Genomic DNA, 12,175 nt, shown 5'->3' with positions numbered 1-12,175 from the left:
CAAAAACACATGGGGATGAGGTAGGTAGTTGGTTGGATGGGTTATTTACAGATGGGCTGTGTACTGCTGCAGTGATCGGTAAGCTGCTCTGACAGCCGATGCTTGAAGTTAGTGAGGGAGATATGTCTCCAACATATTTTGCAATTTGTTCCAGTCATTTGCAGCAGAGAACTGGAAGGAAAGGCTGCCAAAGAGGTGTTGGCTTTGGGGATGACCAGTGAAATATACCTGCTGAAGTGCGTGCTACGGGTGGGTGTTGCTATGGTGACCATGTGAGCTGGGATAAGGCGGAGTTTTACCTAGCAAAGACATTTATAGATTACCTGGAGCCAGTGGGTTTGGGGACAAATATGTAGCGAGGACCAGCCAACGAGAGCATATAGGTCACAATGGTGGGTAGTATATGGAGCTTTGGTAACAAAATGAATGGCACTGTGATAGACTGCATCCAATTTGGAGGCTATTTTGTAAATGACATCGCCGAAGTCAAGGATCGGTAGGATAGTCAGTTTTACGAGAGTATGTTTGGCAGAGTGAGGGAAGGCTTTGTTGCAAAATTGGAAGCCGATTCTAGATTTAATTTTGGATTGGAGATGCTTAATATGAGTCTGGAAGGAGAGTTTACAGTCTAGACAAACAACTAGGTACTTATAGTTGTCCACATATTCTAAGTCAGAACCGTCCAGAGTAGTGATGCTAGGCGGGTGCGGGCAGCGATTGGTTGAAGAGCATGCATTTAGTTTTACTAGCGTTTAAGAGCATTTGGAGGCCACGAAAGGAGTGTTGTATGGCATTGACGCTCGTTTGGAGGTTGATTAACACAGTGTCCAAAGAAGGGCCAGATGTACAGTATACAGAATGGTGTCGTCTGCGTAGAGGTGGATCAAAGAATCACCCGCAGCAAGTGCGACATCATTGATATATACAGAGAAAAGAGTCGGCCCGAGAATTTAATCCTGTGGCACCCCCATAGAGACTGCCAGAGGTCCGGACAACAGGCCCTCCGATTTGCCACACTTTCGAAGACTTTAGAAAGGCAGGGCATGATGGATATAGGTGTGTAACAGTTTGGGTCTAGAGTGTCTCCCACTTTGAAGAGGGGCATGACCGCGGCCGCTTTTCAATCTTTAGGAATCTCAGACGATATGAAAGAGAGGTTGAACAGACTAGTAATAGGGGCTGCGACAATGGCGGCGGATAATTTTAGGAAGAGAGGGTCCAGATTGTCTAGCCCAGCTGATTTGTAGGGATCCAGATTTTGCAGCTCTTTCAGGACATCATCTGTCTGGATTTGGGTGAAGGAGAAGGGGGAGGCTTGGGCCAGTTGCTGCGGGGGGTGCAAAGCTGTTGGCCGGGGTTGAGGTAGCCAGGTGGAAAGAGTGGCCAGCCGTAGAGAAATGCTTATTAAAATTCTCGATTATCGTGGATTTATCGGTGGTGACAGTGTTTCCTAGCCTCAGCGCAGAAAAGTTGCATATCGCAGGGACTATTCGAATCTAGTGCAGTGCGCCACAGGATGTTTTTGTGCAGGTTAAGAGCAGTCAACTCTGGAGTGAACCAAGGGTTATATCTGTTCTTAGTTCTACATTTTTTTAAAGGGTACACTTATTTAAGATGGTGAGGAAGTTGTGTGATGAAATGACGTACACAAATATATTTGAGCTGTTTTTAAAGGAAATGCAACAATACAACTTTTCCAAAAGAAAAAAAAAGAAAAATTCCTGAACTAATTTTGGGTGCTGGTACTGATTATATTTAGGTGCAGGAGCTCCACAGTAGTTTTGAGCTAACATTCTATAAGAGGAACAGGAGCTCAATCAGTAGAACATTTGAGGTGTTGGTACTGATTATATTTATGTGCAGGAGCTCCACAGTAGTTTTGAGCTAACATTCTATAAGAGGAACAGGAGCTCAATCAGTAGAACATTTGAGGTGTTGGTACTCGGCTCCGGTGATCTCCTGTCTAAGTCAAGCACTCGATATCACAAAGGTCAACATACAGCCTAGACCTAGCATAAAAGACCAGACTACCCTGAAATAAAAGGACATCAAACAGACTAACTCAATTGAAGCAGTTCTTTGGGCATTGTAAAATGTACAACACCTAGGCTAAATTGCAAAGCCAGGCATTATTGACATGTCCATCCCGTGGTTTAGAAGATGGCAGTGCGTGCTTGGGGAGTTGGCCCGGGTTCTTGCAAATGGACAATTTTGGGATGGATCATTAAATCATAATGAATCATATGGATGGACCAGCCATGTTTTATTGATAAATAAAATTAAAAACTTTTGTGAGTCACTAATTGGCAGAAAGTAGACCCTAATTATTCAGAGTAGTATACTAAACTCCGTGATATATGCACCTCAATAGAGTTGAGTTGCAGTGAGTCTGGGCAACTACCTCCAACTACATCCAGTTCGCCATCTGTAGATACTTGTAAAAAAAAAAATCATGCTTCCCTTGTGCTTATGTTTGTGCTGTGTAATGCAAGATTTTCTTTATGTGCTGAAATCTGAAGGTTTTGATAAAAAAAATAGCATTTTATGCGACTCCTGCCAAGGTAGCCATTGTTTGTTAACAGAGGAGCAGCCCATAATTGCACAGCAGATATTTTAGTTTGTGCAGGGGATGCATAGAATATATTTTTTATATAAAAAATGATGTATTCCAAATCCAAGTGACAACTCTATAACAATCAGGACAAGCACAGGTACACAGAAGGCCCTAAGAGTGTACGAATAGATATTTATAAAAGTATTGAATGGTAGTGCACGCTTGAAGTCGTAACTTCCTACTCCATTGTAAAACAGTAGATTACAAGGAGCAGTTTGACAGACGTCACTCAAAGTGACGTTTTTTTATTTTTTTATTTCAGCACAGGACAAACATAGATAGAAGGAAAGCATTAAAGAATGTACATTCTTACAAGTATCGACTTATAAAGTAACTCATGTAGTGGCATTACACTCTTCTGGGTGCATTGCACTAGAACCCTATATGGAAGATATCCATTATTACAGGGATCTAAACTAGAGCTAGGTCTACAGTATTAAATCAATAAGTAATCATTGAAAGGGTATTGCATTTAGCTGGTCAGTTATTTACAGATAATTGTTCTGATGATATGTCATGGTTTAACTTCAGTTTGTTACAGCCCAACATTTTTGGTCAACAGACCTATATAATCATGTTAGGGCCAGGGGTCTTTGAAATACTTAATCCAATTACATGATGCTTCTTCAATCATCTCCTAAGGCAACAGAGAGACAGTCTCAGTATGAATGCGCTTATTAAGGGCAGAAAATAAGCTCACGGTAGAAAATTGTTCCTCGGCAGTGAGGGCTGGTAAGGCCCCCAAAGGAGGAGCCAGCTGAGGACACAGGGACTGGAGACATCAGGGTCGCAGCAGAGCTTGACGACGTTCTAAAGACTGGATACTTTGGTGGCTGGACCAAGGAAGCAGCAACAGGCGGCGAACTCAGGCAGAGGGACCGGATGAAGGCCTCGGACCTGGAGACCAGGCCACAGCAGGGCAACCAGACAAAGGCCCTGGATCACGAGGCCAGGCCGCAGCAGGAGGGCAGAGCTGGGCCCCCACAGCGACGACAGGAGAGTGCTCCAAGATTGGAGTTGAGGTTGGCTGGATCGCCACAGAAAGGACGGGCAGTGATCTCAGAACAGCAGATGGCACGATCCCCACACCAGCGACAGGAGAAGGCCCCGGGACAGGACATGGCTGCACACTTGAAACTGGACCCCTGGTCCAGGAGAAACTGATTGAGTGTCCAGATGTTAGTGACTTGGGGCCTGACAGAGCTAGTGACGTGGGGTCTGGCTGGTCTACAGACTGTGATCTAGAGGATGTTACACATACCAGGACAGAAAGCTCTGTGCCTATTGGGATAGGAAATGTGGGCCTAGCATAGCAGGAAACTGTGAAACCACTAGATCAGGGAACTGAGGGCTAAGATGCTCTGGACCTACTGGATCTATAGGGGCTATAGACTGAAGACCTAGTAGGGCAATTACGACAGGACACTGAACACCTCGGAGAGGAGGGTCCCCCACGTGGACGTCAGGAGGGTCCCCACAGAGACGTCATGCGGGTCCCCCACAGTGACGTCAGGCGGGTCCCCCACCACTAGGACGTCAGGAGGGTCTCCCAAGGCTGGAGCTTACGGGAAGTTCAGAGGGGCTAGCATGAACCCCAAGCCTTAGACAGGCAGGTCCCACCAAGCAGGGGCTGACAGGGCCTGGACAGCAGACATGGATTTAGACACTGCAGCAGAGACTGGAAGGGGCTCCCAGGGAGGAGCTTGGAGACGTCTTTGAACAGGAGCAGGCTGGACGTCAAAGGTAGGACTAGACAGATCCCACCATCCTAGGTCCAAAGAGGTCTGAGTGATGAGCTGGACTTTGCATGTACAACTGCTACAGGCAGAGCCCCCCACATTATGGACAAACTGACATTCTGAGGTGTCGGCTGGTGTAGGAGTAGGGTGCTCTCTCAGGGTGAGCTCTGGTAGCTCTTCCGTCCCTGTTGAAGGCTGTAGGACCACTGTGAGGGACACTAGAGCAGGTGTCCACTTGAGCACAGTGGTAGGGTTCTCCCCCAGGGTGAGCTCTGTTAGCTCCTTCGTCCCTGAAGAAGGCTCTTTGGTCACTGTGATGGACTCCACAACGGGTGTCGGCTGGAGCACAGTGGTAGGGTGCTTTCCCAAGGTGAGCTCTGGTAGCTCCTCTTGGAAGTTCATCTGGTTGTGGGTGTGGTTTGGCTCGTGAAGTCATGAGCTGTTCCATCCTATGCTCAATCTTTTTTAGCTCCCGCTTGGCCTCAAGTAGCACCTCGGACCTCTCCCTGACAGCATGCAACAGTAAGAATATTTTAAGATAATACACAATGCAGAGTACAGTCAATAGGGAATTAACAATCAATGGAAATAGTTGGTTTTCAGTTCAACATCTGTATAGAATCTGTAGGAATGTCAGGCCCAATTTTACTGCAAGGAATTCTAATTGGTCAACCACAGACTAGGGTTGGGGGTTATAAATTACATCCTGTCCCTTTGTTCTGTGGAGAAAAACTGAGGACAGGGAAGAATGAACATCTACTTCTCAGCATAACATTTATGATTTTTCCTTATTTTAACCTAAAGCATTTGATAAAGACATGTACATGTATAGTACAATATTATGGGGAATGGGAATGAGAGGGCTACTTATACCGTGTTGGAAAGGGAGCACAGCAGTGATTGGAAGAGGGTATGAGGCATGAGTTGAGGTGTTCAGAGGCTTGACCAGGGCAGGACATGATTTGACTGGGAAGACAAAAAACAATAACACAACACACTACACAGTTAGACAAAAGAGCTAAGAATGAGTTAGTCCAAGCAAGGAGTAAAATCATTGATGTGTAATAATGTGATTGTTTTTGTGTATGTGATTGACATAAAATTGATAAGGGTACTCACAGTGCTTGGAGAGGAAACATTCAATGTGCCAGTGGATGAGGGGGCACATGAGACGTGGCTTCAGTTCATGTCAGGAGAGAGTTGACAATAGTAGTGGAGTGGAGTAGTCATCACCTCTTAATCAGGGAACAGGAGGGGGCTTAGCTGTAAATACAAATAGCAGATACATTCCATTACAGCTGAGCCATCGTAGGTTTGGACAATGTGTTTCTCTATGAAGGTTAACTCAAGACAACTCAAAATTCATAAAGTCAAACACAGACTGCGTATCTTGCCCACTTGACACATCAAAGTAGCCCAAGAAACGTTGCCTGACAATAACTAACAACTGCAAGTAGCCTGATGGCACCATAGGTCCGAGAGCGGTGGGGCAATTTTTACCCCCTGGTGCCTGGAGTTTTTCCTGTTAACCTAACTAGGAGAACTCTGCACCCTATGAGGTATGACAGTGAAATGTTTTATATGGGCTATGATGGGACCAGTTTTTCCTAGTCAGGTAACATGGTTTTAAGAAAACCCCTGGCCCTGGGGGGATGAAACACATGTCAAACTGCAACTACCTTATATTTGTTCATATAAATTATATTTAGACTAGATTAAGAGGGGGATTTCCTCTAACCAGACACATAGACAACAACCGATAGACAATATAATTCACATGGCTGAGCTTTCTTTATGCATGTTTGCATCATGCAGACCTATGCAACGGTAGACCTTATAAAATATTTACTCACGTCTGTCATCACTATTATGTTGATTGATTAATTCCAGTTAATAATATTGGATTAAAAACATATAGGCAGCCTAGCCAGCCCAATTTTGAATATAAACTAAATTTGATCACATTCACATTTTCTCCTGACACACAAATGGACTATAAATACATTACGTTACCAATTAGCTTACCCTGACCAGATGGACACGCAGAGGTTGACCCTCGCTTTTAATTCGCACCTTTTCTGCACCTTTTCCGTGTTCTTCAACAAAAAGTTTACACATTTTCTAGTGTTAGCCATTCTACTATTCTGGCGGAGAAAACTGCACACGTGCTGGTAGCTATCTAACGTTAGCTAATGAAGGAAAATGTAAATAAATTGCGCTAACTGGACACAAAAATAAAGTTCTAAAACCAAGAAAACAATTTACAATATACCTCTTCCATCTCCTGTATTTAAAAAAAAACGAATTTGAATGGAATAATATCCCAAAAATTCTCACCTATCACGATTCACTCTTAATCTCTATCCAACAATGTCACCAAGATTTTCAACACATAGAACCCCCATAATACTCTGTGGCACAATCCCAATACAACACACTAGGTTCATTCTCTGATCCTAATTTTATGATTGGATGGACAACATGTCAGTTAATACTGCAAACGCTTTGATTGATTGGAGGACGTCCTCCTGAAGTTGTCATAATTACCATGTATGTCTATGGAAGGGGGTGAGGCCTACGAGCCTCCTAGGTTTTGTACTGAAGTCAATGTAGCCAGAGGAGGATGGAAGCTAGCTGTCCTCCGGCTACACCATGGTGCTACCCCAGACAGTGCTTTTGAAGTTAGTGTATATCTTCACTCACTGCAAAACAATGTATTTCAATCAATTATTTGGTGAAATATAAATTTTTCGTCCTCACCAGGGTCTTGACCTGACTGCAGTTCAGCATCGTAACGGATTTCAGTGGAAAAATGCTCACCTTCAATGGCCACTGACACACTGAAGAAGTGTGCTCTTCATGGATGAATCCTGGTTTCAACTGTACTGGGCAGATGGTAGATGTTGTGAACAGAGTGCCCTATAGGGGGGGGGGGGTTATGGTATGGGCATGCATAAGCTACGGACAACGAACACAATTGCATTTTATTGATGGCAATTTGAATGCACAGCGATACCGTGACGAGAGCCTGAGGCCCATTGTCGTGCAATTCATCCACTACCATCACCTCATGTTTCAGCATTATAATACACGGCCCCATGTCGCAAGAATCTGTACACAAGATCTGTAAACTGAAAATGTCCCAGTTCTACAATGGCCTGCATACTCACCAGACATGTCACTTGTTGAGCATGTTTGGGATGCTCTGGATCTACGTGTATGACAGCGTGTTCCATTTCCCACGAAGTTCACACAGCCATTGAAGAGGAGTGGGACAACATTCCACAGGCCACAACCAACAGCCTGATCAAATCTATGCGAAGGAGACGTGTCGCACTGCATGAGGCAAATAGTGGTCACACTATTTGTAAAATCTTTGAAATTGTTGGAAGTTTGTGTTTATATTTTTGTAGAGTCTTACTGCTGTAAGAACATTCAAAGATAAATATACAACGCAGAGAACTAGAGATCAAGAGAACTAAATATCAATAGAACTAGTTGTTTTTCTCTAATAGAGAACTAGAGATCAATGGAAGTAGTTGTTTTTTAGTTCAACATCTGTTTAGAATCTGTGTAGGGGTTCTAATTTGAACTCATAGCTATGTGTGGCAAGTTCTCATTGGTCCAAACTATCTATACATTGAAGCCTGAAACGGGATACTTTTTATTTGGCCATTGGCCCAATTTTACTGCAATGAATTCTAATTGGTCAACCACATGCTAGGTTTTGGTATAAACGTTGTTCAGTGGAGAAAAAAATGAAAACAGGAAAGAATCAACATTGACCAACAACTATTATTTGTTCTCTTTGAATAAATATATTTTTCTCCCCCGATCTGCTTTGGGGTCTGTGTCGAAGAATAACATCAACTGCTAACTCATGGTGCCTTGACCCGGATGACCTGGTCTTGACCAAAAACCTCATCAACTGTGTGTTGATCCAGGAGAAAAAGGGAGGGTGGCACCCATTGGGAGTCAGCTCTTGATCTCCTGATTGACTGCATATTGCATATTGCATATGTGATTCTAGACCTACATCATCTAAAAGAACCAAATCACGTTAATATTTTCTATGTGCATGCAATTAGTGAAAAATATTGGTTAAAGCCCTATCAGTTAAAGGGGCGGCAGGTAGCCTAGTGGTTAGAGCATTGGGCCAGTAACCAAAAGGTTGCTGGATTGAATCCCCAAATCCCTGAGCTGTCAAGATAAAAATATGTTGTTCTGCCCCTGAACAAGGCAGTTAAACCACTGTTCTCCAGGAGACCGTTAAAGCCCTATCAGTTATAAGGGGCGGCAGGTAGCCTAGTGGCTAGAGCGTTGGGCCAGTAACCGAAAGGTTGCTGGATCAAATCCCTGAGCTGTGTGGGGGTTCATTTCTTTACGATCAAATGAGGAGAGACAAACTTATCACACAAGTCAGAGTTATACTTAAACTAAATCTTTAATCACGTATTTCAATCAATTATTAATAAGGGAGCAGGTCAATAGAACGCACACATTTAAAGTGAATCGATTAAGTGCTCTACGATAATGATGGCTGGTCAACGATTCATGGTCAAATGATTCGTTGAGAGCCCAGAGACAAAAGTGCAAAGGTATAGCCAAGGTATAGCCAAGATACACCTCTTTCAACCTACATGACGAAAAACAGATATATAGAATGGGTCACAAGGTTAAGATCTGAATGAACGATACCTATAATACATAGCAGACAGTATCTGCTGTGTCAACAGTTTCATTGTGTAGAGACCAGTGTCTGGTCCCCCGACTCCAAACTGGAACCATCTCTTCCAGGTACAGTATAGAACAGAAACATTAACTCATGCTCTGGAATGCTCTTTAGGTTTTATCACCCAAAAGACATGGTAAATCTTGTCTGTCAGTGTTATCTCCCAGAGGCCCATCCTCAGTAGAACACACACACAATAGTTAAGAATACTCTATTCTGTTGCATAACACAACCATTTGATGCAATGCAAGTATTAGAGCATAATCTTGCAATTTTTTCACCATAATCCCCCATTTTGAGAATCCTCTCAACTTAAAATATAATTACAAGATTTAAGAACATTCATTCACATGTAGAAAATGCATATATTCTACATTAACCAAGAAGCATAAAAGCAATAACTCATTGCATGGGTTCCAGCACGTGACCGGCTGCCATAGCACTGGCTCAGCCTCATTCCAAGAAACATAGCACTGTCTTGTCCATTCGTCAACCAGTATACCAGCAGCATAAGAGAAGTTTAGAACAGATCTCTCCCCATGCTCACTCCACGTGGACTCCTCTCACACTCCTGAGAAAAGACATGAGAGAAAAGCAGTTGATAGCTTAAATCGGATGCTGTACACCGGTTGCTGGTTTCGAACTAATTTCTCTCGGTAGAAGTGGTGCGTGCGGGCAGGGCCGTATTGAACGCCTTTGTCACTCTTCTTCAGCCAGCTAGAGGGGGGTTTTAGGTACACACGCTGTTTGGTCCAATTATCTCTTCCATGCATTAAGATACCGTATGATGTCACTTTTCTTGATAACCCCGAAAGGACAGATCAGAACAACAGTTTAGTTCAGTTCATTAACGATATGATAAATGATTACTTTTACCAATTATTCTTAATACAAATGTCTAAACATAAGTCAAAGAGAATAACAGCACATTCTATTGAAACTATTCTTTCAAATTGGCTTATACTCCCCATCACACTGTCAACTTCATCACAGAGCCACAGGATCAGGACGTTAGACCTATAACCCATCGGGAATAGAACAGAACAAACGACACAACAATACACTCCTTCACATATCACTCCATACACTCCTACACATCACTCAAGGTGTGAACTTCAATCCAAAACCTCAGAGGACTGTTCCCTCCCCCATTTTTTACACATAACTCCCCATGTGAGTAATGTGTAAAAAAAAAACACTACTGGTCAAAAAATAAAACAAAATTACAAAAAACAAATCAAATTAAAATCACTACTCTTAAGAACATAAAGAAAAATAATTGTACCCATATGGTCATAGGAAAATAGATTTAAGGCAGCCTACCCTTAGTCAAAGGCAACACCCTCTCCTTCTTTACATTGGTCCAAATCACAAATATGGCTAAGAACTATAAAGTTCATCATAATTATCAATATTACAAATTACCTTCAAATAGGTATTACAAATGACCATAAATTCATTATCCAAATGGCTTTCCAATGAGGGTGATCAAACCACAATGGAAAGTCATGATAGGCCTCCTATGTTGAACATAATAAACGTCTCTCTATCCACCGGATGTGTACCAAACTCACTAAAAGTGGCAGTAATAAAGCCTCTCTTGAAAAAGCCAAACCTTGACCCAGAAAATATAAAAAACTATCGGCCTATATTGAATCTTCCATTTCTCTCAATTTTTTTTTAGAAAAGGCTGTTGCGCAGCAACTCACTGCCTTCCTGAAGACAAACAATGTATACGAAATGCTTCAGTCTGGTTTTAGACCCCATCATAGCACTGAGACTGCACTTGTGAAGGTGGTAAATGACCTTTTAATGGCATCAGACCGAGGCTCTGCATCTGTCCTCGTGCTCCTAGACCTTAGTGCTGCTTTTGACACCATCGATCACCACATTCCTTTGGAGAGATTGGAAACACAAATTGGTCTACACGGACAAGTTCTGGCCTGGTTTAGATCTTATCAAATCAAATCAAATTTATTTATATAGCCCTTCGTACATCAGCTGATATCTCAAAGTGCTGTACAGAAACCCAGCCTAAAACCCCAAACAGCAAGCAATGCAGGTGTAGAAGCACGGTGGCTAGGAAAAACTCCCTAGAAAGGCCAAAACATAGGAAGAAACCTAGAGAGGAACCAGGCTATGAGGGCTGACCAGTCCTCTTCTGGCTGTGCCGGGTGGAGATTATGACAGAACATGGCCAAGATGTTCAAATGTTCATAAATGACCAGCATGGTCGAATAATAATAAGGCAGAACAGTTGAAACTGGAGCAGCAGCACGGCCAGGTGGACTGGGGACAGCAAGGAGTCATCATGTCAGGTAGTCCTGGGGCATGGTCCTAGGGCTCAGGTCCTCCGAGAGAGAGAAAGAAAGAGAGAAGGAGAGAATTAGAGAACGCACACTTAGATTCACACAGGACACCGAATAGGACAGGAGAAGTACTCCAGATATAACAAACTGCAACCCAGACAGGATGACCACATCAGTGAATCAACCCACTCAGGTGACGCACCCCTTCCAGGGACGGCATGAGAGAGCCCCAGTAAGCCAGTGACTCAGCTCCTGTAATAGGGTTAGAGGCAGAGAATCCCAGTGGAAAGAGGGGAACCGGCTAGGCAGAGACAGCAAGGGCGGTTCGTTGCTCCAGAGCCTTTCCGTTCACCTTCCCGCTCCTGGGCCAGACTACACTCAATCATATGACCCACTGAAGAGATGAGTCTTCAGTAAAGACTTAAAGGTTGAGACCGAGTTTGCGTCTCTGACATGGGTAGGCAGACCGTTCCATAAAAATGGAGCTCTATAGGAGAAAGCCCTGCCTCCAGCTGTTTGCTTAGAAATTCTAGGGACAACTAGGAGGCCTGCGTCTTGTGACCGTAGCGTACGTGTAGGTATGTACGGCAGGACCAAATCAGAGAGATAGGTAGGAGCAAGCCCATGTAATGCTTTGTAGGTTAGCAGTAAAACCTTGACATCAGCCCTTGCTTTGACAGGAAGCCAGTGTAGAGAGGCTAGCACTGGAGTAATATGATCAGATTTGTTGGTTCTAGTCAGGATTCTAGCAGCCGTATTTAGCACTAACTGAAGTTTATTT

This window comes from Oncorhynchus nerka, linkage group LG7 (genome assembly GCF_034236695.1).
Source record: "Oncorhynchus nerka isolate Pitt River linkage group LG7, Oner_Uvic_2.0, whole genome shotgun sequence".
Taxonomy (NCBI): Eukaryota; Metazoa; Chordata; class Actinopteri; order Salmoniformes; family Salmonidae; genus Oncorhynchus; species Oncorhynchus nerka.
This window is presented reverse-complemented; position numbering follows the sequence as displayed.